The following is a 14190-nucleotide window of genomic DNA, read 5'->3' on the forward strand; positions in this document are numbered from 1 at the left end:
CATGATGCCTTTCCACACAGCCGACGAATTTGAAGGAAAGACGGTATCAAGCAAGTTACCATTGGGGTAATATTTGGCCCGGAGTAAACGGGCGCACAAACTGTCCGGACTGTCAAGCAATCTCCAGGCTTGCTTCGCGAGTAGCGCCTGATTAAAGGATCTCATATCTCTAAAACCCATTCCTCCCATATCCTTGGGCAAGATCATCTTCTCCCAACTGAGCCATGCCATTTTTCTTTTACCATTCTCCACACCCCACCAGTATTGCCTCATCATACGCCTTAAGTCATCGCAAACAGAGGCCGGTAGCCGAAACACACTCATGACGTATGTAGGTATAGCTTGCGCCACCGCCTTGATCAAAATTTCCTTGTTCCCCGCCGAGACAAACTGTTCACTCCAATCAATCAATCTCTTCCTCAATCTCTCCTGAAGAGATTCAAATTGTCCCTTGTGCACTCTTCCCTCTGGCACCGGAAGGCCAAGGTACTTTGGCTCGAACACCTGCTGCGTAACCTCGAGGGTGCTTTTGACTTCATCCGCCACCGCATCCGAGCAGTTGTCAGAAAAAAGGATGGAACACTTCTCTGGGTTAATAAGTTGACCCATCGCAGAAGTATAAGTGTTCAACAGCCCCTTCACAATGCTCGCTTGCTCGCCAGACGCCTCAAAAAGCAACATAGTATCATCTGCAAATAACAGGTGAGAAATAACCGGTGCACCACGACATATAGCCACCCCCTTTAGCGAGCCTTCCTCCACTGATTTCGAGCACAGGGCAGAAAGGGCATCAGCAACAAAAAGAAATAAGAACGGCGACAAAGGATCACCTTGCCTTAATCCTCTCGAGGGTATGAAACTCTCAAGCAATTGTCCATTGAATTTGACCGAATATTTCACTGATTTCACACACTCCATAATCCATGTAATCCACTGTTGGGCAAAGCCCCATCTCCCTAGTGCCTTCTCCAAGAAGTCCCAGTCCACGCAGTCATATGCCTTCGACAAGTCAAGCTTGTAGGCACACGCCGCGGATCTGTTTTGGTTCAGTGATTGTATGTGATGAAGGCACTCAAAAGCAATAATAGAATTGTCAGTGATAAGCCTCCCTGGAGCGAAGGCACTTTGGATTTCCGAATATTTCTACTCAGATTCTGATTTCCATCCGACGAACGTTCGCGGGGAACAGGTGGCATTTCAAACGGTTTTAATGGCATTTTTCAGTTATTTGCGGGGTGACAACTTCTTGAGAGCAACATGGCTTTTTCTGAGATAAAGTCTAGGAAATGTCATCTTCCAAGAAAGTGTCGTGTCTGCCTGAATAAACTGTCGTCCCACAAACTAAAAATGCCATCAAAATCGTTTGAAATGCCACATGTTCCCGGCAAACGTTCGTCGGGGAACATTACCAAACTTCATTGGATTTAAACTCCGATTAAGATTTATTTTTACAAAAGTCTCTTTTTTTATGTTTCATGGGATTTTTTTTTATTTCAGTCATTGTATTGTTTGATTAGACCACCACATGTACAACACTAGTGTTGCTTCATCCAATAAACCACCTTCAAACGAGCAAGGAACCTCTATCCAATTTCAAAAAACAAGAAATAATATTTTGTCTGATTTGCAGTTTTTTCACCAAAGCAATATTTAACCACTAGTTTGGGGGTGGAGAGAGATTTTTGGGGCATGCATGTGTCCTTTCTTTTGCGGGGGGAAGGGTTTCGTATCATCTGTGATCTCGTTGCGGACGTGCCACAACCGCCACATGGTCACCAAGATCACCATGCGGGGCGAGTCCGAAGGCGGCTCAAGCATATCGAATAGTCATTCGGGTTTGCTGTGACGGATGGACATGAGCGCTTTTTTCACCAAAACGGGAGAGAGATTTAGCTAGTTCATGGCTTAACATGACTACTCTTTTTTCTAATAGCATGCACCACAGTCTCTCTGCCTCCCTTCATCAAGGTTGCAATCTCCTGGATAATTGCAGCATATTGAGATCTATTAACTCAGGGATTGGAGATCATCGCAGCAGCTTCAGCACTATCCATCTCGATGATGAACGGAAGCGAGCTCCATTCCAATGCCAATGCATTTCCTTCTTTGCAAAGCCTCTAGTGTTGCATATGGAGCATTATCACATGTGAATAAGTGGCGGCATGAGGTAAAGATGATGCCGTCGGGACCGCCACAGATCACCATGTTAGCCTACTTTGATGCCAATGCCAATGCATTTCCTACAGCCTTCACACGAGTCGGCCACTCATCCTTTCCTGGCGAAGCAGGCTCTCGCTTTATACATCACCATGACAAAAAGAGACACAAACTTCATCAAGATGACACCCATCTGTCCGTCTGCCGCCCACCATTAAGGACCTCGCCGCCTGGCTTGTCCTTCGCCCGCTATTTAACCCCCAGAACGCAGCGCAGCCGCATCCATCCACCCATCTCGCTCTCTATCTCCTCTCCACACCACACCTGCCATGGCCTTCTCGAGCTCCTACTACTTCGCCCGCGACATCAGCCTCGGCCGTTGGTGCTACCACCAGTATCAGGCGGAATTAGAGCCTTCCTACAAGGAGATCGATGAGGCGAAGTATGAGGTCTTTCGGCAAGAGCGAGGATGAAGGCGAGAACCGCTGGCGCTACCACCAGTATCAGGCGGATTTAGAGGCCGCCTACAAGGAGATCGATGAGGCGAAGGATGAGGTCTTCGACAAGAGCGAGGATGAAGGCGAGATCGCCAGCCCGACCGCACCCCACTGCCACGACCATGACGCCAACATGTCCGTGAGCGCTGCTGGCAGCGAGGCAGAGTAGCCCATGGGAGGTCGATGGCGCTTGTATCCCATGAGGGCCATCTCTCCTCTCCTCCCGTTGAAGCCAAGCTTTGCGGCCTCAACATCTTCGGCCGATTAGCTGCTTGCCCACGACGTGGAGGCGGATAGCTTCACCTCCCGACACTCATTCCACTACTACCCACCATATTGGAAATTCAGTCATAACTGCTACATTTCAGCTTTGAGGCACCAACAGTTAACATCCTAAATCCTAGCACGAACACCAGAAGGCGAGCAAGTATAGATGGAAAAATTATAATTTATGCCAGCGAGTTAATCCACTGACATATGCCTCTTAAAATCTTAGAGAAAATGGCAGGCAACTTTCACCTGGTTTCTACATGCAGTATATGTTAAACTAGTATTGGAAATTGAGTCATATATGCTGCGTATTCAGTTTTTGGACACCATCAATCAAGATCCTACAAGGTGCCATTCGGTCATCCTTGCAAGAACTACAACAGTACAAAAAGTGAAACGAACCTTCATATAAGAAAAGGCAAAAATGAAACACTTGCAATTTACGCCATCGAAATGTTGATCCACTGACATACCCATCTTTTCAGAGGAAACTGCGTGTTTTTTTCCACCTCATCTGAGTGCATTATGTACTACTCTCTCCATTCCAAAATATAGTGCGCCCGCGCTTCCCAAGGTCCAACTTTGACCATAAATTTAACCAACGAGACCAACTGCGGCGGGAGAAAAAATTATATAATTGAAAACTTCTTTCGAATATTCACTGATATAATTTTTGCTCCCGCCACAATCGGTCTTGGTAGTTAAATTTACGATCAAAGTTAAAGCACGGGGATAGAGGAAGCACTACATTGTGGAATGGAGGGAGTATAACCTACAGCTAGACCGTATAACAATGGGAAAAGGCATAGACATGATATCATCGTAAGAAACTTTGCAAGAATTATGCCTCTTAAATTTCACAAAAAATGGCAGGCAAGTTTGCCTGCTGTCTATTGTAGGCCCAACCCTGTCTCTGATGCATGCATGGCTACAACGGCAGCATGAGCGGTCACGTAGAGCATTTCCAGCCGCGCCCCCAGAAAGGCCTCCCCAGGCGATTTTCTCGCGCCGGCGCTGAAAAAACGGCTCAGTCGCGCCCACAGGAGCCTGATTTTTGCCGGCCTGAACCGAAAACAGCGCCGGCGGACCCAGGTCGAACCCGGCGCGTTGGGGGGCGCACGGGGGCGCCGGGGCAAGCTGTTTTGGCACGAAAAACCCGCGGGCCAGCCGCGTCAGCGACACAGCGCCTGGTCTTCCCCCAACGGCCTCGGTTCCCGCGGGGAATCAATGGCAAGGCTGCCGCTGGTCAGCCTTACCATTGATTCCTCACGGACGGCGCGTCACGGGACGGCGCGCCGACGCCTCCCCTCCCTCGCACGCGTTCACACGGGCGCGGCGCGGCTATATAGCCGGTGGCCTCACTCGCCTGCGCCCACACCAGCCCCGCCCCTCGCCGCCGCCCAACCCCTCCCTCTACCCCTCCCGAGCACCGCCGCCAGCCCCTCCCTCTCGCTCTCTACCTCTCCCGAGCCCATCGCCATGGCAGAGCATTGCCCCGGAGACGAGGCGGCGGCCAACGGCTTCGGCCGCCGTTCGCTGCCCCAACAAGAGTCCTGGCTCCTGTTCCAGGTGAACATCCCGGCGCCGCCGGACATGCGCGCCGGGCCGACGGGGTGGAGACTCAGCGACGGGGGAGTGCCCATTCCCCCGTTGCCCGACGCCGTGGCCAAGCCCAAATACTTCGCCGAGGAGGTCGAGGTCGTACGCGCCTCCCTCACCGACGCCCAGCTCTCCCTCCCCCAGTACACCGCCGACAACCACGCGGCTTGGGCGGCGTACTTCGAGCGCCGCCAGCAGCAGCGGTTGGCGTCCACCAACGACGCGCCGGTGGTCGGGGGCCAGAAGAACAGCGAGGGGCGCCACCTGTGGTGGGACGTCCCCAGCCGCACACTCGAGGGCGTGCTAACGTACTTTGAGGGCGGCAACGACCCGCCGTTGGCGTACCCGGCGAGGGTGGTCGCCCCGGCGCACCACCGACGCGTCGGGCCATGGGCGCCAAGGAGGTTTGGGTCCTCCTCCTCTTCTTCCTCCTCGCGATCTTCCTCGCACTTCTCCGGTACTCCGGCCCTGCTCGGCGTCAAGGCTGAGCCCGCGGCGGAGACGTCGCTCGGCTGGCGCACTCGCAACACCGGCACCATCATAAACGAGGGTGGCTGACGCGCCTCCTCGTCGGCTCCTCCTCCGCGCTTCGTCAAGCCAAAGACGGAGCCGGGGCTCGCGCCGATGAAGAAGGAGCCGGCCGCGCCGGTGAAGACAGAGCTCGACGACAGTGATGCGACCCTGGAATGGGCGCGCAGGGACTCCATAGCGATGGAGAAGGAGCGCCTAGAGAAGGCGAAGGAGCGCCAGTGCGCCGCTTCGCGGAGCGCCGACGCGGTCGCGACGAAGGCGGAGTCGTCGTCATCTGCGACAGCGACGACGACGACGCGCCGCCGCCACCAGCCCGCATTGGCGACACCGGTCAGGGGTCCACCAGGGACGGCCGCGTCAAGGAGGAGAAGTCCGACGACGGCGGCGACGATGGCGGCGACGACGGCGACTCCTCGGCGTTCAGCCAGTTTCTTTTTTAGATTAGTTATCTATTTTGCTATGTAATGAAAATCCGCGAACATGTCTAATATATGCCCAAGTTTGCCGAAATTTATCGTGTTTAGCCAAACTTCGCCGAACTATGCCGAAATTTGCTATAAAAATTTTATTTTTAAACGCGCCTGGGGGCGGCCCTGGGGCCGGCGGCTGGGGACCAACTCGCTCCCACGCCCAATTTTTGCGCCGGCTCACCCCCAGGCGGCAATTTTAGGGGCCCCTGGGGGCCAACGGCTGGAGATGCTCTTAGCTAGCATGCAGGAGGTGCAGGTCCGCAGCAATAGATTTTGCATTCCTTACTAGTTAAGGCAGTAGTAGTAGAAACGAAGCAGTTCGGAGAGGTGCAAATCAAGCCCCGACCCCCGCGTCGCCTAGCTCTGACGACACGGGGTAGAAACCCTAGCGCCGCCACAGCCCCCGCCCCCTCCCCCACCTGTCTCGCCGTCGCCAGAGGGTGCCCGCCGGCGAAGCCCGGGCCGGCCCCGAGGAAGGCGGCGGCGGGGCGCTATCCCTGGCTACTCTGGCGCATCAAGAGGGGTTGCATCACGGCGCGTCCATGGAGATCCGCCGGAGCTTGCTCGAGCCAGGGATCTATGGTTTGTGTGCCCGGATCCGCGCGTTTCACGTCCGTGGCTGCGCGATGGAGGCGCCTGGCCGCGTGCTCGTCCAACGTCCGGTGCGCGCGCCCTTGGCGGCGCGTCGATGGAGTTGGGCGTGGTCACTGCTGCGGGGATGCCCAAGGGCGGCGCGGACGAGTGTGTCGTCGTCGCAGGGTGATGCTGGGGGATGCGGGCACCCCTGGCTGGTGGCCTCTGGCTTGAGCGGCCGGATCTGACGGGCCATGTCGGTCGTATCTGGCGCTTTGGTGGCCGGAGGTGGCTCGGCCGGCGACTGAGTCCAAGCGGACTGTGTGGTAGCTCCCTGTCGGGATGGTGGTCTGGGGTGGCGTGGTCTAGGATGTGCCTTTGGGACGCTCTAGGCTTGCGTCGCCGGCAGTGCTCCGTTTAGTTTTGTGCGGTGTAGCAAGTGGCGCCTGCTGCTCCGATCTGGCGGTGGTGTGTTTGGCGAAGTCGTCGCATCATAGGTGCTCGGTTTCCCTGACGAAAGTCATGCTCGACTCTGGTTTGAGCTGATGGCAAATGACGCCTTCGTGTGCGATTTCCCTTGTTGGAGGTGCCATCGAGGGGGTCCGACACCTCTCCCTGCTCTGTGTTCTTGTCTCCCGGTGAAAACCGTGTGCAATGGTGGCATCTTTGGCGTCATTACTTTGTTGGAAGCATTGCCTTGGAGTCAAGTTTGGTGTTGGAAGCACCTGGTTGGTGGTGGTGTGGTGGATCTGGAGTGGGCATCGTCTTGGTGAGCAGGGAGCATTGGTGGTTCATCCGTTTGGAGTTGATCGTTGGTCGACGGTGAGAGCAGCAGGAGCAACCTTTGTATGCAAGTAGCGCCAGGTGATCTATGCCAGCTAGCCTCGTGGGATCGGAGCGGCATATGTCTCGCTCTTTCGGATGTATCGTTCCTCTCTAGTGTCATCGATGTTTGCAGATATGCTCATAGCAGCCCGGTACAATACGACGGTTGTCGGTGTGCACTCTGGTAGCAGCGTAAGCGCTCGAGTGCCCGCCCGAGTGTGTTGTGGGGTTTTGGCTTTCCGGCGTTTTGTATATGTTGTGGTGCTTTAGTCCTAGTTTAGCTAAGCACTGCTTTGGTTTTAGCCCGGTTTCCCTAACTTAACCGAGCAGCCATATTTTCCTTTCTTCTTTTTTTAGCACTCGCCCTTTATGCGGTGCATTCCTCCTTTGGGGGTGTTTTTGTAATACCTTCTTCTGATCAACAAATTTGACATCTTGCCAACATTCAAAAAAGAAGTAGTAGAAACGAAGCTTACTAGATAAGCTAGTATGTGACGCAAGTGCTTACTTCATATCTAGCAGATATTTTGCTTAGGTCGGTTCGTGACCACTATATAAAGAGCTGTGCTCCATCGATGTAACTCATTCCACTCCAATCCATTTGAGCTTCACAACAATCAGCGTGTCCGTGAGCTTCTCTCTTCCATGTGTGTGTGTGTGTATGAGCAGCACTAACAGTGTGTGCTTTGCTAGTTTGCAGAGCACAAGTAGTAGTAGCACTTAGCTCTTCCACCGGTCGTTTATCAGTGTACTCGAGTGCTAGCGAGTAGTTCAGGGCTAACAATTGGCATCAGAGCCTCAGGTTTTGGTAGCCATGGCCGGTGCAAAAGGAGTGCAGTAGCGCACCACCTCGGGTGGTTCCCAGTCGCGGCTATCATAGGATGGCTCCCAGTCGCCACCGCCGAAGGAGCGGCGAGGGCGCATTCGGTCCAGGCACGCCCATCGCGGTGAGGTCGTGGTTAGGGACATCGTGCGCGAGACCGCAGTCAGTGGCAGCGTACCTGACCGTGTCCTGGACTAGGGGGTACTCACCATGCCGTCTCCCGATCAGTTAGATTGGCCCGAGGACCCCCATGGCCATATACTCATGGGCCAATTTGGACAGCTGCCGCATACAAGGAAGATTCCACAAGAATTGGTGATCAAGACAAGGACTCCTCCCCACCGGCGTATTCGGCTAGGACTCTTGTTATCCTAGGCCTCTGGTGCATTATATAAACCGAGGCCAGGCTAGTAGATAGATCATATACAACAACAATCATACCATAGGCTAGCTTCTATGGTTTAGCCTCTACGATCTTGTGGTAGATCAACTCTTGTAATACTCATATCATCAATATCAATCAAGTAGGACATAGGGTATTACCTCCATCAAGAGGGCCCGAACCTGGGTAAACATCGTGTCCCTTGCCTCCTGTTACCATCCGCCTTAGACGCATAGTTCGGGACCCCCTACCCGAGATCCGCCGGTTTTGACACCGACATTGCTGCTTTCATTGTGAGTTCCGCTATGTGATCGGCAAAAAGATCGATGGCTCGCCTGCAGATCAACTACGGCTTCGGCATCTTCGTCACCAGCTCGACTGGTCAGCTTAGTTCGACCAAGAACTATGCCCCGTGTTCGGATCACCATGTTCGGACGAGGGCCTTCATCAAACATCAACTCTGATCTCTATCAAGATCAAGGAGGAATCATCCATGGAGCTTGAGGGCTCAACGTCAACATTGCCCTCGGGCGGCCGTGCTGTTTTTATGGACAACGAACTTGTATTCGCCGTCATGGCCTTCTCGAGCGTCGGTTTGACGATTGTTCGGTGGAATAGTGCAGAATTACATCTACAATAGCCATGCAAAATTTCGTCGAGTTCCGATGGAGGAATCTCCGACAATCTACGATATACCGGAGCCCTGTCAAATCTGGACGGGAAACTGGACGAGTTTAGGGCGTGGTCTCCAGAGCACAGCTCGGAGGTCCTTTGGAAGATCCAACCGTTCATCTACTGTGGAATTCCCATATCTACCAACCCTATAAATTTCATCTCGATCCGACGGTTCAAACTCCGGGAACCTTTCGATGAGTGGACCAATTTTCGGATCCATTTTCTGCGTGAATACGGATCCGGCCCGAATTCATGTTTCTTTATAAACGTGATATTGGACAACCTTTTTAGAGGAATTCTCTTCTAGGGTATTGTGCGTTGTTTTTAAACACGTTCCCGTAAATTTTTAAGCCTCCTCTAAGGTCATCTTCACCATCATGCTGGTGTCAAACCAGTCCGGCAATATTGCTCCAAAGTTGCCGACCTGCGCTAGACACATCGTCACTTTGTTGAGCCGAGTTCAATTTCTTCGGATCATCATCCCGGCAAGCCGAACAAGATTCTGGCATCGCGAAGAATAAATCATCACTAACGTCGCCGCCCCACGAATTACACGGAGCGGGCATGCCGGCATCGCCGCACGGTCACTTCATCAAGCCAGCATCGACCACGTCACGACCGGCATCGGCATGGCCGCACTGTTGCTTCTTCAAGCCGATGTCCATCATGCCGACCTACTTCGACTCGTCGGCTGACATCGAGGCTTCGACATCTTGGCTGGACTGGGGGCTTCGCCATCTCTTCATCAACCTACACTAGAGACTTCAGCGTCACTAGCCGACCAGCTTCGTCACGATAGCTGGACCGAGGGCTTTGCCTCCGCAAGCGAACCATTGCCAGCATCGCCCTGCCATCGCTTTATCACCCATCAGGCAATGGGTGTGCGGTGTTGGGGAACGTAGTAATTTCAAAAAAAAAATCCTACGCGCACGCAAGATCATGGTGATGCATAACAATGAGAAGGGAGAGTGTTGTCCACGTACCCTCGTAGACCAGAAGCGGAAGCGTTAGCACAACGCGGTTGATGTAGTCGTACGTCTTCACGGCCCGACCGATCAAGCACCGAAACTACGGCACCTCCGAGTTCTAGCACACGTTCAGCTCGATGACGATCCCCGGACTCCGATCCAGCAAAGTGTCGGGGAAGAGTTCCGTCAGCACGATGGCGTGGTGACGATCTTGATGTTCTACCGTCGCAGGGCTTCGCCTAAGCACCGCTACAATATTATCGAAGATTGTGGTGGAGGGGGGCACCGCACACGGCTAAGAGAACGATCACGAAGATCAACTTGTGTGTCTAGAGGTGCCCCCCTGCCCCCATATATAAAGGAGCAAAGGGGGAGGCCGGCCTGCCCTTGGGGCGCGCCAAGGAGGGGGGAGTCCTCCTCCTAGTTGGAGTAGGACTCCCCTTTCTGTGACGCCCGGATAATTAAGCTACAGTGATCCCCCGCTAATGATGCCACGTCACCTCGGTTACTGTTGATAAACTCTAGATAATTCAAAATCGAAACAAATTCAAAATTTAATTACAAGAAAACAATAAAAGTTTTCAAACATTAAATTAAAAATGTTCGGTTTGTACTAAATATTACATAGATAATTATAGTGTAGAAGACACAGTTTTATAAAATGCATAAATATTTTAAATTGAATTAAAACAGAAGAGAAAATAAATAAAAGAAAGAAAATACAAAAGAAAAAGAAAAACAAAACAGAAGGAAAGAAAGAGAAAAGGCCTCCTCCCCCCCACTGGGCCACGGCCTCGGAGGCACCAGGCCGGCCCATCACCCGCGCCCATATCCCTCCCACTGCTCCCGAAACCCTAGAGCCCCACCCCACTTCCCCCCCACGATCCCCACCCTCTCCCTCCAGCGCCGTCACAGGAGAGGGCGCACGATCCCCATCGCTCCCCCCACTCTCCCCTCGCTCTCTTTCCCCCCTGAGGACCCGATCTGGATCGGAGCGCTCGCCCCCCCCCCCCCCCGATCCCGGTGACCCCGTCGCCCCCGACGCACGGAGCTTCGCCACCAACCCGCCGGAAGCCGCGGCCTCGACCTGGTGCCGCCTCGCTGCGACGCCGCTGCCTCGACCTCGCCGGACGTTGTCGCCGCCTCGCCGTCCACCTCCTCGCACCTCCGTCGCCGGAGTCACGTCGCCACGCAGATCATCGTCGCCGCCTGGACATCGCCGAGGCCGCCCCTGCAACTCCTCTTCCTCCACACGAAGGCCTCCCGCAACCCGCATCTCTGCATCGCCCTCGCGCCTGCCGGCCGTCCGGCCGCTGGACCTCGCCGGCAGGTTCCTCTGGCTCCCTTGGGCCCCCTACATGCTCCGATGTGAGCACCTTCCGCCCCCCTCTTCTCCCCTGCTTAAGTCACCGTAGACCGCGCCCCTGCCATCGCTTGAGCTGCCCGCCGTGTTGCTCCTGCCCGGAGCGCTCGCACCTGCTGCGTGCCCGCGCGCCTCGCCGCGGCCTCATCCCCTGGCTGCGCTCAGCGCTCCCTGCCGGCGCCCGTCCGCGCGGCCCCACTCCGGCGTCGCCTCCGGCTGCCGCGCGCACCACCGCGGCCTCGCCCCGCTCCGGCCATGGCCACGTCGTGGCCACCGGCCTCCCCTGTTCCCGTACCCTCCCGGGTCCGCCTGCACCTGGGCGTGCGCCCGTTCGGGTCGTGCGTTGCGCCCGCAACCACTAGCGACCAGACCCGTTATGGCCCCTGGGGCCTATGACAGATGGGCCCCATGCCCTGGAACGTTTAAAAAAAAGGAATATCAAAATAAATAAATAATAAAAGTGTTGGCCTCTCTGTTTTGCCTAGGTGGGGCTGCGACGTGTTGATCTTCTGCGGCCGGGCATGACCCAGGAAAGTGTGTCCGGCCAAATGGGATCAAGCGTGTTGGGTTATGTGGTGCACCCCTGCAGGGAAGTTAATCTATTCGAATAGCCGTGATCTTCGGTAACAGGACGACTTGGAGTTGTACCTTGACCTTATGACAACTAGAACCGAATACTTAATAAAACACACCCTTCCAAGTTCCACAGAAAACCCGGTGATCGCTTTTCAATAGGGCGACGAGGAGAGGATCGCCGGGTAGGATTATGCTACTGCGATGCTGCTGGAGATGCTACTGGAGTTGTTACTTGGAGTTGCTATTTGGAGATTCTACAGTGGAGATGCTACTTGGAGGACTTCAATCTACTCTCTCCTACATGCTGTAAGACGGAGGCTGCCAGAAGCGTAGTCTTCGACAGGATTAGCTATTCCCCTCTTATTCTGGCATTCTGCAGTTCAGTCCACTGATATGGCCTCCTTACACATATACCCATGCATATGTAGTGTAGTTCCTTGCTTGCGAGTACTTTGGATGAGTACTCACGGTTGCTTTCTCCCCCCTTTTCCCCCTTTCCTTTCTTTCTGGTTGTCGCAACCAGATGCTGGAGTCCAGGAGCCAGACGCCACCGTCGACGATGATTCCTACTACACTGGAGGTGCCTACTACTACGTGCAGGCCGCTGACGACGACCAAGAGTAGTTAGGAGGATCCCAGGCAGGAGGCCTGCGCCTCTTTCGATCTGTATCCCAGTTTGTGCTAGCCTTCTTAAGGCAATCTTGTTTAACTTATGTCTGTACTCAGATATTGTTGCTTCCGCTGACTCATCTATGATCGAGCACTTGTATTCGAGCCCTCGAGGCCCCTGGCTTGTATTATGATGCTTGTATGACTTATTTATTTTTTAGAGCTGTGTTGTGATATCTTCCCGTGAGTCCCTGATCTTGATCGTACACATTTGCGTGCATGATTAGTGTACGATTGAATCGGGGGCGTCACACTTTCCTAGTCCAACGAGGAAGATAGAAGGGGGAAGGAAAGAGAGGGAGAGGGAGAGGGAAAGAGGGGCCGCGCCCCCTCCCCTAGTCCAATTCGGACTCCTCATGGGAGGGGGCATGCCACCTCCTGGACTGCTGCCCTCTCTCTCCCCTCAGGCCCACTAAGGCCCAATACTTCCCCGGGGGGTTCCGGTAACCCTTCCGGCACTCCGGTTTTTCCGAAATCACCCGAAACACTTCCGGTGTCCGAATATAGCCGTCCAATATATCGATCTTTATGTCTCGACCATTTAGAGACTGCTCGTCATGTCCCCGATCTCATCCGGGACTCCGAACTCCTTCGGTACATCAGAACTCATAAACTCATAATATAACTGTCATCGAAACCTTAAGCATGCGGACCCTACGGGTTCGAGAACAATGTAGAAATGACCGAGACACATCTCCGGTCAATAACCAATAGAGGAACCTGGATGCTCATATTGGCTCCCACATATTCTACGAAGATCTTTATGGGTCAAACCGCATAACAACATAAGTTGTTCCCTTTGCCATCGGTATGTTACTTGCCCGAGATTCGATCGTCGGTATCTCAATACCTAGTTCAACCTCGTTACCGCCAAGTCTCTTTACTCGTTCCGTAATACATCATCCTGCAACTAACTCATTAGTTGCAATGCTTGCAAGGCTTTAAGTGATGTGCATTACCGAGAGGGCCCAGAGATACCTCTCCGACAATCGGAGTGACAAATCCTAATCTCGAAATACGCCAACCCAACAAATACCTTCGGAGACAGCTATAGAGCACCTTTATAATCACCCAGTTACGTTGTGATGTTTGGTAGCACACAAAGTGTTCCTCCGGTAAACGGGAGTTGCATAATCTCATAGTCATAGGAACATGTATAAGTCATGAAGAAAGCAATAACAACAAACTAAACGATCAAGTGCTAAGCTAATAGAATGGGTCAAGTCAATCACATCATTCTCCTAATGATGTGATCCCGTTAATCAAATGACAACTCATGTCTATGGTTAGGAAACATAACCATCTTTGATCAATGAGCTAGTCAAGTAGAGGCATACTAGTGACACTCTGTTTGTCTATGTATTCACACATGTATTATGTTTCCGGTTAATACAATTCTAGCATGAATAATAAACATTTATCATGATATAAGGAAAAAATAATAACTTTTATTATTACCTCTAGGGCATATTTCCTTCAGTCTCCCACTTGCAGTAGAGTCAATAACCTAACTCACATCGTCATGTGATTTAACATCAATAGTTCACATTACCATGTGATTAACACCCATAGTTCACATCGTCATGTGACCAACACCCAAAGGGTTTACTAGAGTCAATAATCTAGTTCACATCGCTATGTGATGAATACCCAAAGAGTACTAAGGTGTGATCATGTTTTGCTTGTGAGGGAAGTTTAGTCAACGGGTCTGCCACATTCAGATCCGTATGTATTTTGCAAATTTCTATGTCAACAATGCTCTGCATGGAGCTACTCTAGCTAATTGCTCCCACTTTCAATATGCATCCAGAT

This window comes from Triticum aestivum, chromosome 3A, assembly GCF_018294505.1.
Source record: "Triticum aestivum cultivar Chinese Spring chromosome 3A, IWGSC CS RefSeq v2.1, whole genome shotgun sequence".
Lineage (NCBI taxonomy): Eukaryota > Viridiplantae > Streptophyta > Magnoliopsida > Poales > Poaceae > Triticum > Triticum aestivum.